This window comes from Dysidea avara, chromosome 2, assembly GCF_963678975.1.
Source record: "Dysidea avara chromosome 2, odDysAvar1.4, whole genome shotgun sequence".
In the NCBI taxonomy this organism is placed as follows: Eukaryota; Metazoa; Porifera; class Demospongiae; order Dictyoceratida; family Dysideidae; genus Dysidea; species Dysidea avara.
Window position 1 is genome coordinate 18,922,100 of NC_089273.1, and position 25,635 is coordinate 18,947,734.

General features: G+C 36.1%; 1 long non-coding RNA gene across 1 annotated transcript; it reads left to right on the forward strand.

Annotated features, from left to right (window-relative positions):
• The first annotated feature begins 12,600 nt into the window (after positions 1–12,600).
• On the forward strand, positions 12,601–21,311 carry LOC136243560 (uncharacterized). Its single transcript, XR_010694899.1, has 3 exons — positions 12,601–12,726; positions 20,710–20,758; positions 21,209–21,311. It is a non-coding gene; the product is annotated as an uncharacterized lncRNA (long non-coding RNA).
• The last annotated feature ends 4,324 nt before the right edge of the window (positions 21,312–25,635 follow it).

Below are 25,635 nucleotides of genomic sequence, written 5' to 3' on the forward strand. Positions count from 1 at the left end.
ATTGTCTGTAGTAAATACAACACAGGAGCGACACATTGCTAGCTATATTACTAGCGCAGTATAAAGCAGATGCACAATACAGAAAATGTTGATTTCAGCTACAGGATTTTTTACATCCTGTATGCATTTCATAGTGTTAAAATGTACATTTCTTCACTGCCTCATTTCCAGCACCATTCTAGATGCAGTAAATCTTTCTCTATCCTCTGTATGAAACTTTACTGAAATCTACTAATGTTCTAAGTATGAAATGTGGCTGAAATGACAAATTTCATGCACATTTTATACTCATTACCTACAAGCGGACATGGAACTTTTTGCCCTGTGTATATGTGTATCCTTAAGCTGTATACACAGTATACCAAGCATTATGTTGGTGTGTTGTGATTGGTAGTACAAGGAACTAACATTAAGCAGTGCTTACTATTCGGGTGCAATAAGATAGTAAAGGAATTGGTAGTTTATTTACAATAGCAGCATAAACACCACTAGCCAAACAGCATTATAATATCTGCACATGTATTGATCACTCCTATTGACATTACACAGTAAACTGTACAAATAAGAATTAAGAAAACTACCAAGTTACTACATTCCAGACAATTTATTTTAAAATGTACAGCATAAATAGTTACACTACTTTAATTTTGGACAAATGTTTTGATTTTAAAACCTGCACCATGACCAGTACCTACGTATATAAGGTATGTATTAGCAATAAATCAATTTTACTTAGTTTAGTTGCCTGTGTAGAATTTTCTTATATATCAGTTACCATATCACCCATTATTTTGCTCAAAAACCTGTGTGGGGATGTTGAATTATCAAGAAATATCAAACAGCCAGAGTCTTATGTCATTGGTGCAGCAAACGGTGTCAGATTACAGAGATATTCTGGATTAGATACAGGTGTTGAATTAGAGAGGTTTCACAGTAATAGCTGTAACAAATATAATAAGAATAATGCTTATATAGTATGATATGCACTAATATACTGAGTTGCTATTGTATAGGGTGGTTTCAAATATTCTTCAATGATAGATATTAAAAATTAATGATATATACCATTGGCGGTGGAGACAGGGGAGCCAGGGGCTATGCCCCCGGCCCCCCACTGTTATGGGATAATCTTTGCAAGAAAAGATCAAGATACTCTACTGATAGAACAGTCAGGATCTAGATACTCTATAATATAGAGCAGTTCACAGTATTCAGAGAAGCAAGCTACTTAGCTACGTATTTGTAAGAAGATGTAGTTGGTAGAGGGCAACTATATTGTCAGCAGGTAATTACCTTTTTTTTCTTTTGGTCTTCACTTACAGCTGGCTTGACCTGGCCCCCTCATTCTTTGGCCCCCTGAGTGATACTATATATTTGAGAGTTCATATAAATCTAAATAAGCCACAGCAGAAATTTCTGCAAACTTTAGTCTACAAAACACAAGCAATTGTCTTCACTATGACAATTCAATAAAAGTAGAATCCAGAAAGCTTAGTCGAAATGTGTGAATTCATACAAAAACATGCAGCTAAACTTTAGTGGATCAAGAGTTTGCAAAACTTACACAAATTGTACCTCATACATAAACTCACCATTCAGAATAATGACCTGCATGGGCATGTAACCCATGGCAATCAATTGATCTATCCCTAAGTATCATGCCTATTTAACATGTCAAAATTAATTGTATTGTATTGTATTGTATTAATGCTTTATTATGATAGTGTTTTGAAAATATCACACTTATTCTATTTTCTTTAAAATTAGTAGTTCTGTAGTTGATAAGCAAGATTGGGTATTACTTCATTCATGCAAATTTGTTAGGAGACCAAATTGTGGTTTAGAAAATATATCCTGTATGTCCCCTGGACATCACCAATCCTTGATTTGACTAATAGGTAGTCTATTTGCCCAGTGGGCACCATTGTGAAAGTAAAGGAAGGTAAATCAGAGAAATGGAGACTTCTCTTCCCCAGTATATAAACTCACAGCTGGAATTACCTTTAGTGAAGGCCTTGGCTGAGTCTAAAGAGGAGTCATATACAGTATGTATGGACTCCCAATAGAGACTGGTCATCAGTAAGTGCCCTATAACTATCACCCTGTTTTACTCTATCCTGCCTTCACCTTCTTCTGCAATGATATACCATTTTTAAGGATCCAATCTATCTGCAAATCTGATCGAACCAGGAGGGAAACAAAGGCCAGACTACTTATATTATGGGAAGAGAGAGTCACCACTAGCAAAGTCTCATAGAGCATGATGTGGCATATAATAGTTGTGTAGGCCTACATCACATAATATACCAGCATAATAGGCTGGAGTGCTATGCTAGGAATAATTACATTGAATCTAGTGTTGTTTTAGTAAGACATGCATTTGACTTTTAGTTTTAGTTATAGCTGTAGATAGAAAAAGTTTTAGTTAAAGTTTTAGTTTTAGTTACCATCATTAATATATTTTAGTTACAGTTTTAGTTTAAGATGTTAGATTTATATAGTTTTAGTTAAAGTTTTAGTTATAGTTACCATCTTCAATACATTTTAGTTGTAGCTTTAGTTTAAATGCTATAGTTTTAGTTAAAGTTTTACCATCTTCAATACATTTTAGTAATTTAGTTGTAGTTTGAGATCTTAGATTTCAAGAGTTTTAGTTTCAGCTATCCACACGGATGGTATAGCATTTGAAACAAATACCATGGTACTAAATATGATCATTTAGTCTTTCCTGGCCAAAAATATCACTGCTGCATGTATGCCCACATGACTTGGATTTAGATGCAAATATGTAAGTTAGTTTAAATGTTTGTTGCAATGATGTATTTAAATGGAGTTTAAACAAGGTTAATGTTGGTAGGTATGCAATAATATTGCTTAGTGACAGCTTGTAGTTGATGGTCAGGTAGATGCAATAGGGTAAATGAGTTCCACAATGCAAAGTAGATGGGAAATGATGAGCATTGTAATCAGGATAACTCTCAAAAGCATGCAACAAAAAAGAATGTACAGATGGCCACATGGAAAGGTGGAAAAAGTTTGTCCCCACTCAATGCACACCCCTAGATCTTGGAGACTATAAATTCAAAATGTGTGTATATTATTGTAAATATATATAATAATAAACTTTAAAAGCAAACAAAATTCATAAGCTAAATAAATAATAAATAAATAAAATATACATGTCAGGCTGGCAGAGGATATGCAGTCTCATGGGGTAGACTTTTGCCCCATTTCATGAGTTGCCTCCAACTAAAAGGTTAGCTTGAGGTGTGATAGTGCAAGGTTTCATTAGGATTAGTAGGATGACATTAGAAATTCCTGAGGTGTCAACTATAGGAGAATTGTGGAACCCTGCACAGTTTACCAAAACAACCACCATCACTAGACAGTGGTGGACAAGTGCCACATAGCAAACAGTGTTTGTACTATTGAGTGATATAAATTACACAAGTAAATATGAAGACCAATTTGGCAGTCAGTGCATACCACCCTTATTTGATGCAACCCACCATGTTTGTTTTATGCAATAATGAATGTAGCAGCTCACCTGCATGATTTTTTTCAAAGAACAAGTATAATACAGTGCACATGATTTCACTAATTTTAAAAGAGCTTTTATTATTAAATTCTGTGATACGTAGTTTAAGTTAGCTATGTCCTGCTTGACAACATTGCGGTAGTAGCTATTTTAGCATTAAACCCTTGTGATGATTATGAAATATCTTTATAGCAAAACACTTTTAGTTACTTTTATATACACTGGCAGATAGTATGTGCATAATGATAATTAGTTACTACAATATAGCAAGGTACTTTTAGTTCTAGTTTTAAACAATTAACAACTTTTATAATTGTTGGTAGTAAGTGCTTTTAGTTTTAGTTTTAATTATTTGTATACTTGGCAAGTACTTTTAGTTTTAGTTTCCGTTATTTGTAAACATTAAATGATAATTTAGTTTTAGTATAAGTTTCCACATAAAGATTGAGGCACTTTTAGTTTTAGTTTCAGATAACTAAAAGTAAAAGCCTTAACTAAAACTACTATTAGTTTTTAGTTTTAGTTACTAAAACAACACTAATTATATCATTGATATATCAATTTATGGAGCTTAAATATACATGGAAATATATCAACACTCCCTAATAGAGCAGTCTGTGGAAGTGCAAACTGTAATAGAGCACTCAAATGTATTGTACATGGCTCCAAAAATTGGTACTCCTAATAGAACAGTCACTTTATCGTGATATATCATTCTGTGAATGAGTTCTATCCCACTATATAGGGGCCAGTCACTAATTTAATGTTGCAAAATGATTATTTATAAGAAATGTTGCTAACCTAGGAACATAATGCATGCATAATTGGAACATTGAACAGCATTACAGGTGAAAATGCTGGAAAATTCCTGAAAGCAAAATTTGAACATATCTGACTCAGGCCTAGGGGAAGACCAGTAGCTATATTTGCTCAAGACTTTTATGAGGGAAGCTGCATTAATGATGTTAGGTCTTAAGGATTCTGCCTACAAACTGCAAGACTAGCTGTAGCTTAGATTGTTCACTACTTGCAGCTGGCTTCACTAATTTCATTCATCTCTCTCCAATGGTAGTATAGACTGGTTGATTAAATTTGTAGTTATCTGTATTCCTTTAGGACCAAGTATGAGCTTGTACTTGTTGTATGGCTGTCATTAAATACTAGCTATAGTCCATGCAATAATAATGTGGTTACATGATGTACAGTCTCTAACTAGCTCATTGCTTTAATGCCCTGTATACTTGTATGAGTACCAAGAGTATCAGAGTAGGTGTGACCAGTGAGGCCAGAGCCTCACCACTTTTTGGGCTAAAATAAAAAAGTAAACTTGATGAATCCAAAACTAAAAGTAGTTAACATGCAATACTTGGCATAAGTTTAATGGCAACAATAGACAGAAACAACACTTTATCTAACCTGCTTCTGTTTCACAACAGCTTCATGTCAACTTGCGCCTCTAAAAATAGTTAGCGTTATACTAGCTTTGGCTTTGTTTTCTCTTAATTTGTAGCTGCTTTGGAAACAGTTTATTAATAGACTCAGATGATAAAAGGTTAATTATTACAGATGCGCCTTTTGGTCAGTCTCCAGTTTTATCATTGAGCATCTGACAGGTAGCTAGCTAGCTAACTAGCACCTTGCACACAGTACTACAGCCCAAAGAGTACTACTACAGTCCATCTCTAAATGCTCAAATTTAGAATTTTTCTGGGGGCATGCCTCCATACTTAGCCTTACCACTTTCACTTTTACTCTGACTCCCCTGATGGGTAATGAGATGGTTGAGGTGGCTAAAGTTCAGTAAGAAGCTATTCTTGGATGAAATGCTGACGCTCCACTACTAAAGTGGGTGTCAACTTCTGTGGAGCAAACATCTCTGAAATGCAGATAGGAAACTTGTCTACTTTCATCATGAGTAGATTCTACCCACCACTCAGCAAGTACCTTCACCCAGCCTGAATTCAGATGTGCTCTAAAATTTAAGATTAGATACTGAGCATTTTCCCAAGGGGTGAAAACCCCCAAAAGGTAGCTACAATCACACACTGTTAAAACTGAGGTGGTCATAGCACACCTAACTAGCAGCACACCCTTTGGGTGTAGGCACACTTTTAGGATATAGCGTGTGAAGCACACAAGACAAGCAGAGTGACTGTATATTGGTATACATGACACTAAGGTTTGTAAATGAAAAACTATTTTCTGCTATTATAGATGATGCTAGCGTTAAAAATTAGGTGTTCTTTGGCATCCTTTATCATTTAGAGGTAGTAGGATGTATAAAAAAGCATCAATTTTATTGAATCCTGTGCTATAAATAAACTCATTTTGTGCTAAGCCATTACGCAGACACATTACAATAAAATGTGTATTTGTGCATAATTATGTGGTATGTTCTAAATGTGTTGTATAAATAGCATGCACTCCTGTGGTGTATGTGATGTGTGTAGGAGATGATAGTTCACATTTGTCCATTAGTTAACAAATGTGAACCATCATCTCATACACATCACATACTCCACCAAAGTATGTGATGTGTGTGTGGTATGCACAAATACACATTTTATTATAGTGACAGTTCAAGTCAATGAACAAAGCTGGTATGTTTGCATCAATAAAGTAACCAATTTGCATTAAAGTAACCAATTTGCATTAACGAAGAGTAAATTTACTCTTGATTAACATTAAATCATAGAATTTCCATTAGATCAATCCAGTCAACAGTAGAGAGATGAAAAATTTGTATACTGATGATCAGTGGGGGCCCATACACATCTTAAGGTAGTCTCAGTTGAGTGAAATTAAGCCCACAATCAAACTCCAGGCTTGGTGATATAGGTTTTATATACATTTTGAAACAATGTTTAAGTAGAGATTTGAAAGCAGTAAGTTGCTGACTGACTAATAGTGTTGTGTACTGTTTGTATAACGTTGATATTCCAGGAATGTTATACCAATTGTGAAACTGCAGATGATGTAATATTTCACAATACTAAGATGAGTGATTGACTTTGATAATAAAGCCATCGCATTCTACCCTTCCACTCCTGAATGCACAAGTGCTTTTTTGCAGCTGTACATGTATGGTCACACTATTATTAGTGTGGCTAATATGGTGTGCATACTACTCTTGTAAGGATGTGCCAGTTTGGACAACAATATCACTCCTGTGTTAGTGTGTTGTGACCACTACTGTATTTACAGTGCATGCATACATTCTATTTAGCTAGTGTGCTAAGACCTTTTTTGTGCACTTTTGGATAAAAGCATGAAACTTTCCACATAGTTTGTATGTATCATAAAGGTTATTTTGTGATAGGGAGCCACCTCAGATTTGACCTTTGGTGACCTTTACACCCAATTTAATACTTAAAAATGGTCAGTTTTTCATCTATCTCACCTATAAATGGTTCAAAATTCACAAACTTCATGTCAAATTAATGCTCTTGCTGTGAAAAGCACACTAATATTTTTAAAAAGTCCATAGCTTTTACTATTGCAAAGTTATAGCCATTTATTTATAAGAGCAAAAAGTAGCCCTATTTTCTCCCGCCCACGCACATCATGCAGTATGATATGGTACTTATACATAGTGCAGATTTGTATTTACAACATAATCATTAGATGCTGAGTTAGATATGTGATATTTGCAATTGTAAAGTGGAACGTGTCATATAGTGACCACCTGTGTTAAGAGACCACATTTTTATAAAAGTTAACTTCCAAGACATAGAATGCACATTGCAATGGCGGATCCAGCATGGGGCATTTGGGGCAAATGCCCCCCCCCCCCACCTTGTGGAAGAGCCATGCCGCTTGAGCCATGCAGCCATGCTTCTGATTAAAATAGCTACTAAACTTTGTGTCAGACCAAGATCAGTTTATTAACTCATACAAATGTGCACATTTTACTAGCATAAATTACAAATTCACCTGAAACCAAAGCACACCAGTCAAACTAGCTGTAAAATTGCCATCCAGCACGGTCGTGCGTACTAAGCGCCTCTAGAATTAATTATCGCATTGCTGTTAAAAAGATATTTCAGAGCCTTTTAAACAGTTCTTAAGATTTCACAACCATCCAAAAGGCCAGAATGGCAAAAAATCAACTGTGAGACACTACTAAGAGGTGATTATTTGCTGCTTCAAAATAACAAGAGAATCTGGCTCTCCCCAACCACCTACAACTTAGCCTGTTTGTGCCCCTCCCCTTGCCAGCTCCTGGATCCGCCCCTGCATTGTACAATAAAATGCACTGCATACTTTTCTACATAAGATAGAACACTGTTAAAATTCAGGTGGTCATAGCACACTTAACCAGCAGCACACCCTTGGGGTGCAGTCACACTTTCAGGATATGGTGTGTAAAGCACATAAGACAAGCAGTGTGACTGTACATTGGTGTGTATAACACCAATATTTATACATGAAAAACTATTCTCTGCCGTTATAGATGATTCTAGTATTTAAAAGTGGTATTTTGTGGCATCCTTTATCATTGAGGGGTTGTAAGAAGGATCACAAAGTATCAATTTCATTGCATTTATATGTGTTATTAAAATATAACTATGACAATAAATTCATTTTCTGCTAAGCCATTACACACAGACAGTTCAGATCAATGCACAAAGCTGGTATATATGTTTGTATCAACAAAATTAATTTCCATTAGCTCATAGCTAAATAAAATACACTCAATTATGTCATCAGACATCAGAAAGTAAAATGCCAGGCTTGGTGATATAGGTTTTAAATACATTTGAAAACAATGTTAAAGTAGAGATGTTAAAGTAGGTAAGTTGCTGACAGTTGCTGACTGATGCATAGTGTTGTGTACTGTTTGTAGATTGCTGACATTCCAGGATTGTAACACCAATTGCGAAGCTGTAGATGATGCAGCATTTCACAAATAATACTGAGATTAGTGGTTGACTTTGATAATAGCATGTCATGAAATGCCTCCCACTCCTAAATGCATTAAGTACTCCTAAATGCAATAAGTGCTTTTTATCAGTTGTAAATTTATGGTCACACTATTATTAGTGTGATTGATGTGGTGTGCATACTACCCTTGAAAAGATGTGCCAGTTTGGACAGCGATATCACACCTGTGCTGGTGTGTTATGACCACTTCTGTATTAACAGTGAACACTTGGCTAAAATGGTACTAATGCCTATGGAATATAAAATAGCCAGTAGCTACACTTATGCATGCAGTATGTGTTTAGTTGTCACCCTGTAACAATACCCCTTTATATATATGTGTATCCTTAAGCTGTATACACAGTATACCAAGCAATATGTTGGTGTGCTGTGATGGTAGTACAAGGAACTAACATTAAGCAGTGCTTACTATCCGGGTGCAATAAGATAGTAAAGGAATTGGTAGTTTATTTACAATAGCAGCATAAACACCACTAGCCAAACAGCATTATAATATCTGCACATGTATTGATCACTCCTATTGACTTTACACAGTAAACTGTACAAATAAGAATTAAGAAAACTACCAAGTTACTACATTCCAGACAATTTATTTTAAAATGTACAGCATAAATAGTTACACTACTTTAATTTTGGACAAATGTTTTGATTTTAAAACCTGCACCATAACCAGTACCTACGTATATAAGGTATGTATTAGCAATAAATCAATTTTACTTAGTTTAGTTGCCTGTGTAGAATTTTCTTATATATCAGTTACCATATCACTCATTATTTTGCTCAAAAACCTGTGTGGGGATGTTGACTTATCAAGAAATATCTAACAGCCAGAGTCTTATTTCATTGGTGCAGCAAACGGTGTCAGATTACAGAGATATTCTGGATTAGATACAGGTGTTGAATTAGAGAGGTTTCACAGTAATAGCTGTAACAAATATAATAAGAATAATGCTTATATAGTATGATATGCACTAATATACTGAGTTGCTATTGTATAGGGTGGTTTCAAATATTCTTCAATGATAGATATTAAAAATTAATGATATATACCATTGGCGGTGGAGACAGGGGAGCCAGGGGCTATGCCCCCGGCCCCCCACTGTTATGGGTTAATATTTGCAAGAAAAGATCAAGATTCTCTACTGATAGAACAGTCAGGATCTAGATACTCTATAATATAGAGCAGTTCACAGTATTCAGAGAAGCAAGCTACTTAGCTACGTATTTGTAAGAAGATGCAGTTGGTAGAGGGCAACTATATTGTCAGCAGGTAATTACCTTTTTTTTTTCTTTTGGTCTTCACTTACAGCTGGCCTGACCTGGCCCCCTCATTCTTTGGCCCCCTGAGTGATACTATATATTTGAGAGTTCATATAAATCTAAATAAGCCACAGCAGAAATTTCTGCAAACTTTAGTCTACAAAACACAAGCAATTGTCTTCACTATGACAATTCAATAAAAGTAGAATCCAGAAAGCTTAGTCGAAATGTGTGAATTCATACAAAAACATGCAGCTAAACTTTAGTGGATCAAGAGTTTGCAAAACTTACACAAATTGTACCTCATACATAAACCCACCATTCAGAATAATGACCTGCATGGGCATGTAACCCATGGCAATCAATTGATCTATCTCTAAGTATCATGCCTATTTAACATGTCAAATTGTTATACAGAATAAGTACACTTTATGTAACAACTTTAAACAGGGTGTAGGATCAGGTGTCCAACAGACCTTCAGTACTTGTGCCTTAATAAATTAATATACAAATGTCCATTTGGTTCCACCTGGGGTATATATACTTTGAGATAATAAGTCACTCTCTATAGAGTTCCTATGGATACATATATACATACATGAAAGTGAACATCCTGGCTGCCTGGCAGATTCCTGTAAGCGTTTGAGCTTTAATTGGATGGCTGCAGGTTTGAGGCTGCCTAGGTCATTCCAGTCATGGACTTTTTCTCCTTTCTCCACCTTTTCAAACACAACAATTTTCAACAGGCTGTAGGACCAGGTGTCCTACAGACCTTCAGCACTTTTGCTGTAAAGCCTTAATAAAAAATGAAAAAGTAAACATTTTTTCTGTACATATTTCAAAACTGTGTGTGGGAGGGAGACAATAGTGGCATATTTTACCACAAAAATCATTGTAACTTTAGAACAGAATAAGCTATAGACTTTCTGTAAAACCAACTTATTTTTTAGGGCAAATGCTTCAATTTAACACCTGAGGAAGTTTGTGGATTTTGGATCATGCAAACATGAAATATAGAAACAAAACTGACAATTTTTGAACATTAAATTGCTTGTAAAGGTTACCAAAGGTCAAATCTGAGGTGGCTCCCTATCAAAGAATAATCTTTATCATACACACAAACTTATTGCCAAGTTTCATGCTTTTATCCAAAAGTTCACAAAAGGTCTTTTTTAAAGGCTACAACCCTATAGCTAATTAAACTAGCTAATATTATAATAATTAATTAAGTAAGTAAATTCATCTATGTCTATTGATTCACTCACATTAATTGATAAATTGTTCCAATCTTTCCAAAAAATGCCGTTACTACCATTATTACATATATCACTATACCCACATATCATACCTCTATCTTTCTATACCCACCATAACAAAGACCTTTCCCCATATGCAAATAAACACACAAAAAAACATAGACGCCCCATTAGCATGAAAATACCTGAAAAAATGCCCATTGAATATATCCCAACTAAGTTCTGCCACTGACAAAAAGGCAAATTTTTCATTCGGGCAATAACACATTGCCAAAAGTATTCCACTAACTATTTGCTTTAATTGTTCTAGGATAGAAACTGTACTTATAAGTGTTAAGGGTGGCTTGTGGCAGGATAAAGTGATTCAGGTGGTGTTGCCTTGTGTGTTCTATTAGATTAACGCTGAGTAGTGTTATCCAACAAACCCAATACTCCATATCCTTTTTACCAGTGTTACGGCTAAAATTACTTGTACAACTGCTTGTGAGGAGGAGCTACCGTATATCCTAAATATTTTGAGGGGCAAATATTTCGAGGTTGAGCAATATTAAAAATAATTTTTTTGTGGATTTGCAAACACTCCCAAAATGTATTAGCAGGGGTGGATCTAGGATTTATAAAAGGGGGGACTAACTCAAGGTACTAATCTCTTGGGTGAAGGTGTGCAAAGCACACGTCCCAGCATGTGCACATGCTGGAACTAGGGGGGTCTGGGGGCATGACCCTCCAGGAAATTTGTCAAAAATATAGATGCTAAAATACTGCAATTTGGAGACATTTCCACATAGAATGCATATTTCTGCCTGTAGATATTTTATATACTGCCTTTAGATATATATGGCTCTCTGCAGCATTGCTAATAGCTAGAAAGGTTAGGGTAGGTTCAGACAACAAAATAAATGATGCACCCTCCCACAATTGCATGCATGATGGAATAATAATGTTGAAACTGGAAAATTTAGAAATTTTAATGATACAAGATTGAATCTGAGAGCATTTTCAATGGAAATTGTTTAGCTACCTGATTTAAATATACCAGTACTGGTAATGATAACTACACATGTAGATGAACAAGTCTTTTTGTGTACTGAAACAGATCAATGCACTTCATTGTATGTATAGGCGCAGGCAGATTTGGAATAATTCCATAAGTTTTATGTTCACACTGAATGTTCTATTAGAGTAGTTAGGTGACTGTTCTATTAGAGTATCTCGATCTTGTACACCTCCAATACTGATCCGAGTCCTTGTTGCATAACCTTTAGCATAAATCCACTAATAATCATCAGTGTGCCTTGGAAAGATGTATATAAGGTGGGTTTATGAGTTTTTGTATTATTAGTGATTATATAATTATGCTAAGACAAAATTTCGTTATAATCCTCAACATATTGATCAAGTAAAGCCTAAATGTGAAGGTGGGGTGAGGAGGAGCTTCAGCCCCCAAAGCCCACCCTCCCCTGATTAGACTAGCTATATGGAGGCACAAATATTTCAAACCTAAAATTTTCACTGATAAACTCCAAAACCGCGAAATCAGCGAAAATTTCCCCCCTCGAAATAATTATTTAGGCGGTAGTTAGTTCTAATTAAACGAGCCTAAATTAATTTTTTTGTGAGACTACTAATGCACATTACTTCTGAGTCACTGGCGTACTCTGGAGTACCTTCCCACTACTATATAGTTTGAGTCTTCAGTGGAGATTGCCGATTGATTGAACATAACAGGTACATGAGTGTATTACTGTATGTACGCCATAGTGTGTAACTAAGCTATGGTATCAGTAGCGAGACGACCCGGCCACACTGATAAACTACCGGTAGCTAGTTGACTTCTGAATCGGTTAGTCTGGCGAGCGAGAACTTTATGGCAACACGAGCTACAGCTTTTGGGTTGATCGATAACAACTGATAACGATAAACTAATGAAGTAGAACAAAGCAACAGGATATCAAATCCCCTTTTTACAACTGGGGCCAACAGTGGGGATTTGGCACAATATGTTTACCCTACTATGGGGCATTTGACATTCAGCTGTGTCAAATCCCTACTGTAGCCCCATATATGCCCGAGGGGGGTGGTGGGGCAATACATTGATAGGTGCATAATGTCATAATGACACCGAGTAACTTCAGATCCCTCCCCCCTTCGTCCCATCCTGTCCTTAACGTCACACTATGAAAACAATACATTGGCAATAGAAGCACAAAACGTTATATTCTTTACCCGAAAACATAGTCTACAAAAGGTATAGCTGCTTAATCTCTATTCCTAGCTGTTTAGCTATGCTATAACTGCTTTAATAACAAGTTGTTGTGCTACTTCTAAAAACCAGGTGCCATGCAGCAAACAAGCCTAACTGGAATTAATTAACAGTGTACTAAACTAATAGTGATATTGGGTTTTGCTAGATAAATAATTTTGTAATTGATGAAATATTTTGTAATTCTTTCTGTAATTACATTGCTAAGCACTGCTAAGGAGGCATACCTTGAACAAAATGCACAGAAGTATCTTCTTAACTGTTTAATAATTCCTCAAATATTTTCTTACACAAATTCTCCAGGCAAAGTCTCAAAGCTGCTGTATATTTTCATTCGTGTATGTATAGGCATTCCCCTTTTCAACTCAAATGAATTCATTATACCTGGTAACCTAGGAGGCCAGCTGTGTTATTTTTCTGCTGTTTTATTTTTCTGCTGTTTGACATCTGTAGAGCCCATTGGGAAACACCTTCACCGCATCCTCATAGACTCGTTTCACCCGTATTTCAAACCGGCAAGTATTAACCATATCAAACCAAAGCTAACCTGTCCAGAAGTTTAATACAGGCTCTATATGGTCTTTATTTCTGTTTTTAATGAACAAGGTTTTGCTCACGTGGGTGCGGAATGACAATCAAATATAGAAACAAACATGCATGCATACATACATACATACATACATACATACATACATACATACATACATACATACATACATACATACATACATACATACATACATACATACATACATACATACATACATACATACATACATACATACATACATACATACATACATACATACATACATACATACATACATACATACATACATACATACATACATACATACATACATACATACATACATACATACATACATACATACATACATACATACATACATACATACATACATACATACATACATACATACATACATACATACATACATACATACATACATACATACATACATACATACATACATACATACATACATACATACATACATACATACATACATACATACATACTTACATACATACATACATACATACATACATACATACATACATACATACATACATACATACATACATACATACATACATACTTACGTACATACATACATACATACAAACACACACACACTTTTCGGAAATGTGCCTGTTTTAAAAAATTAACGTTATGAGCTGAGCTCCCTTCCCCCTTAATGTCATTATGACATTAAGCATGCCAAACTGCCAATATCAATTTGGAGATGCCCCCTCACCCTGGGACAATGTCAGCGAATAAAGGAATGTAATGATGACATACGAATGTAGCTTAATCAAGTCGCCATTAACTGGCTTTTTAAAACACATTTCATTAAGCAACACATGGACTATTCAACAAAGCAGCCTTTAGTCTCTCTGGGTACCAAGTTTTAAGGATAACCATTGCTCTCAACCTGTAGCCTTTGCTAGTAGTGAGATCAACAAATTCTGCCACCCATCCTGTGCAACCTACTGATGGAGAGAACAAACACAACATACATAAAATGTGCTCTTAGACTGATAATATTATATCCACCTGTTTATGCTGGCTAAGGTGCTATTAATTTGAGTATTAATTGTATTTGTACATACATTCTGCTACACCATATCTATGGCCACACACTATGTATTAGTTAGAATGGGATGTCAAGGTGTCTACACTATTTAGAAACCCGAGGACGATGTGGGTGAGGCTACCCTCAAACTCTGGCGTGACATTAACATCAAATAGTTACAATTCCGGGCTAGAAAGATGCTTGTCTTGTCTAGAAAGTAAGCTATTAAGAAGCAAATTGTGAGTGCTAGCATAAAGATTTATCCTTCGAGTTTGGTGTCAGTGCCACACCATTGGTATTGAACGCTAATGATGCCTGTCTTGTTCAGAAAGTAGGCTATCAGTAAGGACATTTTGTTTCCGGCTTTGCCAATTTTTGTTTGATCAATGTGGTAAACAATCACTAGTGAGGCCACAGGTTACTAACTGTTTATTTACCCCGCCACAGGTTTCTATTGGATTTAATAACCTCAGATATCAAAGGAAATATTACATAAATTTTTCTAAATAGAATAAATTGTCCATACTGACATATTCATTGAATTCTGGTAGTGCACTTTTATATATATTACTTTGAAGGCACTGGAATGTATCTTAATGTTCAGCTACACATAACCACTTGTTCTCCAAATTTCATCTTGCAGTGTATCCATGGTATCACGTGATCATTTTATGACACATGGCACAACTCATAACATTACTCAAATAACACTTGTAGGTGCTAGACAGTTGAACCATTCTGTTACTTTTATTTTACATCTCATGTTGACCCCAGCCATGTCTTAATCCAGTACTCTGATCCAGCATCGTTTCCTCATTTAAACACCAGAGAAGGATCATGTGACACAAACTGTATAAATATCCAAGGAGTTCTTAATGTACAGTATATATTTGTGGAAGTTAAGCTACATTGTTTGTAGACATGAGATTCAATACCTTGAGCTTGAGATTGCACCTCAAATTGTGAGAATCACGCCAGAGGCTTGACAGTTGAGAGATATGGAGTACTGAAATAGCTAATACCAGCTAGCACATTGCAAATTGTGTGTGAAACAGTAGAGCCTATGGTTTACCACTCCTCAAACTCTGGTACGTATTTTCTAACAGCAATATTTCACTTACTCATCAATGTTCAAACAGTTCACACATTCCAATGAATAACTTACTAGTTAATTATCCTGTTACTATGAGGTTTCTATGAGATGATGTCCAACTACTGAACAATAACTTGTGAGAGAATTACAGACAATACGCCATTCACAAGAGTTAGACTGAAACTGTGGTTGTTATAGGTGCTACTGTTTTACTATAACTGGAGGCCTACTCGTCCAGTTTAACCCTTTATTACCGAATGGGTAATATATTGCCAAAAACATGTGTTACGAGTGCCCTGTATAAATGGACCCATAACTCCTTCGTTCTGAGGGCTACGAAGTTGAAATAACCACTAATTTGTTGAGTAGGCCCTGGCGTTTCTAATAAAGTTCAACGCGAAGTAATAAGAATGAGTATGGGGAGCTACCAACACTTATAAATGCACAAAAATGCATAAAAAACAATTGTACCTGTTTAAATTTTGATAACTTTTGCTCTGAGCATCATGGTTTGTTCTACTAAGAATAAAATTGTTCCTCACATTCTAAAAATATACAGTATGATGTAATCTGGGGTTATAACAAGATGGTGGTGCCCATCTTTCACTGCTATGGTGAAGAATAACAACACGCCTTTCTTCACTTCAAAGCGTGTGAGTTATGTGTTTTCTTGTAAGATTTTTAGATGCTTGTGTAGAAGGGAAAGATGGCTTTCATATGGTACGTTGTGTTCCGTGTTAATTAATGGCTGGGATCCTCACGTATCAGGCAAAGATCACACAAGCCATAAAAGTTCATTTCCTGAGGTTTTTCTGCAGTTTTACGAAATGGCTTTGGTAAGAAAGGGTTAATTAAAACTTAGGTCTGAAGGAGAACAAAGTCTCCTCTGTTGAATGGTCCAAACTGAAGTATACAATACTGTATCACAATACTATAATGTTATGACTGGTCATAGGTGGTGGAGGCCATGGCCCCCCCCCACCTTTTGGGACACTGTTTGCAAGAAAAGATTGAGATACTCTAATAGAACAGTCAGGATCTGGATAGAGTAGTCACAGCATTCAGAGAAGCAGTGTAGCAAATTACTTAGCTACGTATGTATAAGGAGATAAGATTGGTGGAGAGAACCTATTGTCAGCAGGCTGTGACATATTTTTTTTGTCTTCAACTTACAGCTGGCCTGGCCCCCTCACTCTTTGACCTGCTCCACCGCCCCTGTGACTGGTACTAGCCAACATAACAGTAACGATATCTTATTTATCTGTACCTTAAAGGGTTGGTACCAATTCTACATTCACTGTGTATACAAATTAATTTGTATACACAGTGAATGTCGATAAACTACATGTGTATTATAGTGATGTGACAATTAGTTATTGTGTTCTGATATGATTTTTAGTATGGAGAAAACAAAAGTGCTGTTACAAAGTACATCTCTACCTGGATACCTGTAGTGGTGTGACCCCTATTACACTACCCAGACAATTAGCTACCACAAATATTTTAATGTTGCTGTTTTTTCCACTGAATAAACAAGCAAAATTACAAATAACAATTACACACAAAGAGACTAATACTTAAAGATAAGCATTCAATGAAATGAACTGATCCTACTCTCTGTGCACAGAAGGTCAATAGCTGCAGACTCTTTGATGCCAAAGGGGTGGTAGGAAGATCTAGATTCTTTCAAACAAGTGATGGCTACTGAGAGTAGGGAAAATCTCAGTTTACATCTTAACCAGTACAGGATCTTGCTATAAGATTGCCCATTTTTTTCTGACAAACACTTTAATGCATGCTCCAACAAAGCCTTGTAGCTGGCAAGTTTCATCCCTGGAGCGAACTCTACAACGGGACCTCGTACAAAATAGTGCATATTGCATTTTCACAATGTTTCTAAACTTTAGTAGCTAGACAACATAATAGACTAGTATGCTTATTGTGCAGTAGGCAAAGTGGCCTATAAATGCAGTCAGCTTCAGACACTTTATCAGAGGTACTTATAATTTCTAATTGGTATAAACATCATGTGAGACACTGTGATGGGGAAAAAGTGGATTGGCCATGCAAGACTACTTGCAGAGGTACCCAGTACAAGTATAGAATATTGTGAACTGTATAAATTCCAAAAAAAAACTGGATCTTCATGGGTACCCAGGCTCCCCTAGTCCCAGTTCCTTGGTCCCCAGGTCCACTGTTTATACCTACCTGTAAATCCTTGGGTTGGGAAAATGTAGTATCTCCTAGCAACCAAGTGACAGTTATTGTTAGCACTACAAAAAACATGTACACATCAACTTTTATGGTACCACTATTGGTTTAGCAAGGACATGTGTAAATCTCATTATGTGCAGACATTGTGCTATTTGTGCAGATTTTGTCCTGACCGCACATTAATTTAAGGCCTGGTGCTCTACCTAGGATTTTCTTTTTTTCTGTAGCTCTAGTCAGGAGCTTATTAGCCGCTGATGGAGCATGGAACTGAGTTCTGTGACAGTCCATAATTACATAACAGCGTTTGAAATAAATAGCTTTACAGTGGTTTTTCAGCGATTTTTCGCATTGAATTTATTTGGTTGATAATCAATACATTAATATCAAATGGGACATGCCCCAAAATTATGTTAAATGCTTTAAATGGCATAAAAACACTCAGTGATTTTCATGTATTTTTGAAGCGCCCACAACATTAATAGTGGTACCCCCAAAATACGTCTGCTAATTACTCACATACCTCTAAGGAATACTCCACCTTATTTTCATGGTTGTAGATACATGGGCCCGGCACATTTTCTGACCCTGGCTTGTCTTTTTTCTCAATGCGTAATGTATTGTGGGATTCACCCGTTACATAGACTATAGGAATTCACCTTAAACTGATTAGTCTAAATACAAAAAATGGTCTGGAACATTGTGTACATTAAATATTACTTCAGTAATTTGAGGGAATTGTATGAGGAGTTGTTGCCCTAGAGCGGGCCATTCAGTAAAGTTAAGGAGAGCTGCTTCGAGAATAGTGCTGCATTAGTAACTTAGTTTATAATGACTTTGTTCTAGTTTCTATAGGCCTATATAAACAGACATGTTTGCTAAGCCAACTTTTAGTGGGTTTCTCATGCGTGTTTGGCCTTACCATGTTGGTAGATATGTGGAATTCCACTAAAATCAGTAAAGTTTATTAGGTGTGCAATCCCAATGGCTATTTTCAATATGTACATGTACTTTTAAAATATCACGGTTGAGTTCATGCCATCCAGAGCTGAAGATTTTCGTTGTAAAACCATCATAACTTTACAGAAATACATCACTTTGTTCAAACAGCTCGCATGGCTGTTTTAAAATCCACACATGCATGTTTGAAATGGCAAGATTACAAAAATCTGCTGAACGTCATACAAAATAATGGTTATGTAATTGACAAGTGTGATTCAACATGTAACAGCTCCAGCTACACTAATTGAGGTCAAGGTAGAGACAAGTTCACCACCATCAAAGAAGAGAACGACCACAATGAAGACTCAGCCAACTTCACCATCACCATGCGTCACTGCCAGTCTCCTTCCTTGGCTTGATCTATGGTGCCTTAGGGTCCCTTCATTGTCTAACTGTGCACACTTTGGTGCTGGCTCACTCATTGTACATCTCCTTGTACTCTGTACAAAGCTCAGCCCTCAAGTGGGAACACTACCGCCATCTTGTAATGTTGCTACATACGATTCTGTATACAGCTTCAAATAACTTTCCATATATGGAAACAAACTGGATTGTGATGGTACCTAGAGGTGTCATCAACAACCGGTCTCCAATCCCTGGGTAGCAGTTTAAACTCTACCAAATCGTTGGTTGATCATAGTTTCCACGATCAAAATAACACTGTAACTATGGCCAGGCCTATTACTCATGTGTACTGTATATTTATTAAAAGCTGGGTATAAACCAGTTGGTATGATCCATGTAGATTCTGTGAATGTTATAAAATTTGCAAGTCAATCCTGCTAGATTTATACCAAGTCAGTGATCAAAGATACAAGTTTGACTCATGATTGATAAGTACATAAAACTTGATAGTTGTCATCAAGTAACAGGTAATACTCAGGGTATGGGTACAAGTCACAAGTCTAAGTGATATTTTGGCCAGTCAATCTTTGACCACAATAACAGACTTACCTACAGCATATGTGACACTCCCTTGTTATGTTGACACATTTGTTTGTTTATTGATTTTAATTTGATTTGGCTGGACAGACAGACAGACAGACAGTGTCTGGTGTGTCCTGAAGACCTTGAATGGGACAATTGGAAACAATGCATGGAACTGGAAACAGAAAATGGAAATGAACGACAGAATTGGTGGCGAAAATAATAGCCTTTATTTCAAGCTCATAGCTTTAATTACTGTTGAATTACAGCCTTTTGTTTACATCCTATACACTTGGATGTAATATTACGGCAGTGGTCCTTAAAGGGTTAACACATCATCAAACTAATTAACACATTTCACATGTGATCCAATCTGAGTCAGACCTGAATATTCTATAAAGTGGGTGAGACCTGGATGACTTGAATGTGACCCAGGTGACCTGAACCACTGGTGTACACACACCTACCATTAGATGTGTATGTATGTGTGTCATAATAATGATTGAGTATGAGTAATTCAGTTTGTGTTGTTAATGATTGTGTTGTGGTCTGAACATGTGTGTACATTATAATGTTGTATAGAGCACACATTATGAGATGTTTTATTACTACTATAGTAGTAGTGCTGGTATGGCTCAACGTGGGAGAGGAAGGGAACCAACTCCAGTGAGTAATATAATTTATTGTGTGTACATGTCTGTAGATAGTCTAATAATTTGAAGAAATTTTTTGAAGAAGTTTTATTATCCACAGACAGTCCAGTTGTCACAGTAATATACACTAGTACAGAGTTGTTATGACACAACCTACTGTAGTGTCAGTTAGGAATGATTTACTGTAGCAACTACCAAATTCTTCATTTCCACTATTCCACTACTAACACTCCTGCATATCATAGGCTTCAATATGTACTTGTAGTCCTGTGTAGGACTCTTCCCAGTTTCAAAATTACAAATGATCACAACATGTACACCATATACATTTCCTATTGTACTATACAGGTACATGTAGGGTTGGTATAGAGGTGTTGTGAAACTAGTTTATTATTTGTGAAATTAGTGAGTGTGGTGAAGGTCATGTGATACATGTGTGAGTAATGGTGCTTATTTGTTGTAGGGGGAGAGGCTGAGACTGAGGAATGCTATTAGTAGAAGTGACCAGACCACACTCAGAAGTCTTATAGTGGACAAGAATATTGATATCAACGCTGTCATAGGAGTGAGTATTGTTACATACTAATCCAGTATAATGGTATGGTAGTATAACACAAAAACCATACCTGTATGTTCCCAGTTAATAGTTGTGACTTCTATACCATTCAACACAATAGTATACAGCTACTATGTGAATGTAGTTACTATCTGAGGGTAGTTACTATGAGCTTGTGTAGTAGTAAGCTAGTTGTGTGTATATGAATTATTTTAATGATTGACCTCATTTAACCATCTTTCCATTTGGTTCCTAATAAACTACTTCAAGAACACAACTGGCTTAAAGTGACTCCTTTGTATGGTTTCTACTTCAAGCTACATGTACTAATTATAACATGGGCATGAGGGCTTTGCCTGATATATATGCCTAACTGCCTGAGGGCAGAGGGCATACATAGCAGGCAAAGCCCTAATGCCCATGTTACAGCTAATATGTAACACTTATTAGACTGATAGCCTTTACAGGGCGATCAATCACCCAAGCCAATACGAGTGCAGCCACTTAATTTATTTGCATACCTAAAATTTTTGATTATGGGTCAGCAGCTAGAACGTTCTGGTTACATTTGGTTATGATAAACGGACATATCCTAGAGATATAACTGAGAATTTCCGTTACACGAGTTTAATGTTTTAATCAGTGCTACTGAATCGTTTATGGAAAAACTACACAGTTCACTAAAGGCCTAGACAGGTAAGCTTTCTTGTAGAGTGGTTACTCCATGCATAATTCATGATGGGGGTATGTCCGTATTTCAAAATGTGCTGAAACGATTGATGAATAAGCTATAGCACTAATTTTACCTTAACCCAACGTTTTCAACTTGTAGAATGGCGAGGATAACAAAACGCTCACCATTTGAGTGGTTTTATAGCAAAATCCAAGTCGTATATCCTGATCATGTGAGTGTTAATCGATCCCCACAATTGGTTTTGGCATCAACATCTATATAATCACTGCCCAGTTGTAGCCCGGTCTACATTTCGTATGTAGCCAGGCTAGCTGTGCTACATACGAAATATAGCCCGGTCAGCTCCTTTGATCTGAGGTGTGAAAGTGTTACATGTAATACTAACAACACTTTTATCAGAATATTCAGATACAAATAGTGGCTCTTATTTAAAGGCAGCTTTTATGACTATAATTCTGTGATGTAGCTACTATCCTTAGTTTACATGACTATTAACTGGTAAAATATGGTATGGATTAGTTGTGATGTGATCACATGATATATCATATGATGTTATTCAATTATAATCACTAGTTATTTCCAGTGTTAACAATCCCAACCTGTTATGATTTTAATATCACCTGTTATGATTATGTTGTTGTACTAAACAATTTGTCTATTTTTCAAACCTTCATGATCACTGATATACACTATGAACATCACAATCTTGAATTATAGTTATAGCAAAATAATATTGAACATAATATAATTAAATGGGTTTTCCTGGCCAATAATACACCAACCTCACAGGTGCCTTGGCAGTATTGGTCAGAGTCCAGCAGTGTCTTCAGAGTGTAAGTGGAATTTTCTACTATCTGACTGACTGACGGACTGATTGACTTACCAAGTGACTGACTGATCAACTGCTTGATATGAGAACTTGATAATGGCTAAGGCTATATGAATGATTTTTACACTGTTCAAATTGCTTTAGCCCAACAGTGTCTTATGGCATTCCACATGTACAATGCATGCTTCATTGGCTTATGTACCTGTGTCCTCCTTTGTGTATATACCATTTATCTTTGCTGACAGCACAAGGTGTCAATTTGCAGTAGCACTATGTGATGGCTTCCTACGTTTGTAGTGGAATTTGTCTGAGTTTCCCTTTTTAACTGGATTGATTGCAGAGGTCCTCCTCATAATGTTCTTGCTGTGTAACGGGCTAAAAATAGCTGAAAATGAAGGTTAATGATCACTTCACTATTTCAGTAATTAATAGTTGGGACACTTATTCAGACAAAAACAATATACCTGGTCATATTCTTCTTTCTACTGCAGTATGTGTGGACATTATGATGTTACAAAAAAAGTAACAAGTTGATGCTGTGCTACTTCTAAAAACCAGGCACCCAGTAACTATCTCTTGAATCAACTCTTTGTTAAATAGATTATGTGGTAGCTTTGTTTTTCGTCTTGTTTAGTAACAATAGTATCCAGCTAAAGCAATATCAAACAGTGGAAAAACCAAGCCCGTAGCCTTAACCACTACCAAGTTATGCTTGTCTGAAGGAATCAGTCAGTTATCCAGGCAGTCAGTTACTCAGTCAATCAGGCAGTCACTAGAAAATCCAATAGTTTTTTCTTAAAAAATTTCGTAGCAACTTGTTGAAAACATTTCGAGTTGATCTGAAGGCTTGTTTGGGCTTAGTTCTGCCTAACCAATGCTGCCTCATCGTCATCACGGAAAAGTGAGGCTGGTTTGGGGTGATTTTTTTCATGGGTCATGCCCATACCTTTGTGGTCCCTACTATGTACTATTGTACTGTATGATGGTGGCAATATGTAGCATATAGGGTTGGAACGAATGTACAAATACTTCCTCCAAAGCTTCTTCTCAAAATGTTACCAAAGCTTCAAAGCTTTGTTGCAAATGTCATGTCAACTATTAATGACCACAATTGATGGTTCTTAGGGTGTACACTGTAGCACAAACTCCTACACTTTGTTATAGCTCCAATATAACCATTCTTTAAACTACAATTACATCAAAAAAATATGTAAATGGCAGCTTCCACAAGGAGTGTTAATACTTGTGCAACTGGTTTAACATGTTGGTATCCATGGTAACAAAGGGTAAAACAGCATCCGAATGTTATGAGACCGAACGAAGCTTCGAAGCTTCAAACTATTTGTCTCAACCCTAGTAGTATAGTGTCTGGTACACTGTATTTAGTTAATTGTGTGTTGATGGTTCAATTTTACCTAAGGTATCCTTGCATTAATAGCTAAGCTCTCTATAGCGGCTTTTTATTAACCCTTTTATGGCTGTAACTGGATTTTTCTGGCACAACGGTCTAAAACACGCACTGAGTGCAATTCCAGCATACTAACTCTCCTATTGTGCATTTCATAGTACAATGCGCTAACCCTGAAGTGGGCTCGCCCACAGAGGTCCCGTTTCTGGGATAACCAGATGGTTCATGCACTATTGTGGGTTTATTACGTTACTTGATAAAACTTTACTCTTGAAAGGAAAATAGGGCTATTTCATTTATATTTGAGTTGATAGTAATGTTTTGAACAAAGATACATTGTTATAGATAGGCTAAGACAACTGGCAAGTAGCTGTGGATGGTTTTTAGACATGTGGCGTGATTCAATCGTGTGCATACACACATGTGTGACACTGGATTTATGATAAAACTTGAAGAATCCAGCCATGAAGACAATGATTCAGTAAGGAAACAATATAAGATACTGGAACACTTATTTGTAGGTAGTTTATTAGTGGCCATCTATTTTTCAAAGCTGCTTTTAGTGTATTTTGTAGTTTTGTTGTCTTATAATTACTTTGTGGTTTTCTTTATGTAAACAAAAACAACCCAGTCAAGATTGTTAGTCCACAGTGTTTACGTAGAGGTATAATAAACAAGTGGTGTAGTGTACAGTGAGGCTTATACAGCATGCCTTGTAAAGTGTGCCGGGAAATTCAGCCATGAAAGGGTTAAATTAATTAATTAATTAATTAAGAAAAAGATAGTCACATAACAATAATAAAATATAGTACCATTTTACAGTTACTAATGTTATGTTCTTAATACCATACCTGTTTTACTGCCCATACAAAAGTCTCAATAGTAGCAGTGAAATTTATCCCGTATTTCACTGGTACGTAGCAGTGAAAAAGTTGTAATTGCAATTTCATTGGCTAGAATTTATGTTAACAATGTAGGGCCAATTAGTGTTTACTGCGTGTTTAGTACATAGTGACAAATTGCGTACATAGCATGTATATATGCAGCGAGTATGGTATTAACTGGGAATAGCATGGGTATAGCAGTGAAATTACCAATCTTGTTGTATTGGAAATGGTAAATTTCCAATACAACACTCATGGTATTTATCCCAAATTTCACTACTACCCATGCTATTACTAGTACATATCAAACTTTGGTGATATATGATATAGTGTTTTTGATATCGTGATAGCACTGAATTTAATGTATGATCCTTAAAAATTTGTTAATATACTCTAATAAAACAATCATGTTAGTCCTTGACAGTTCTATTAGAGTATGTCAATCTTTTTACCATGACATGTCATTTATATACACAATAAAGGATTAGGTGACTGAATTTGCATGAACCCCATATGTTA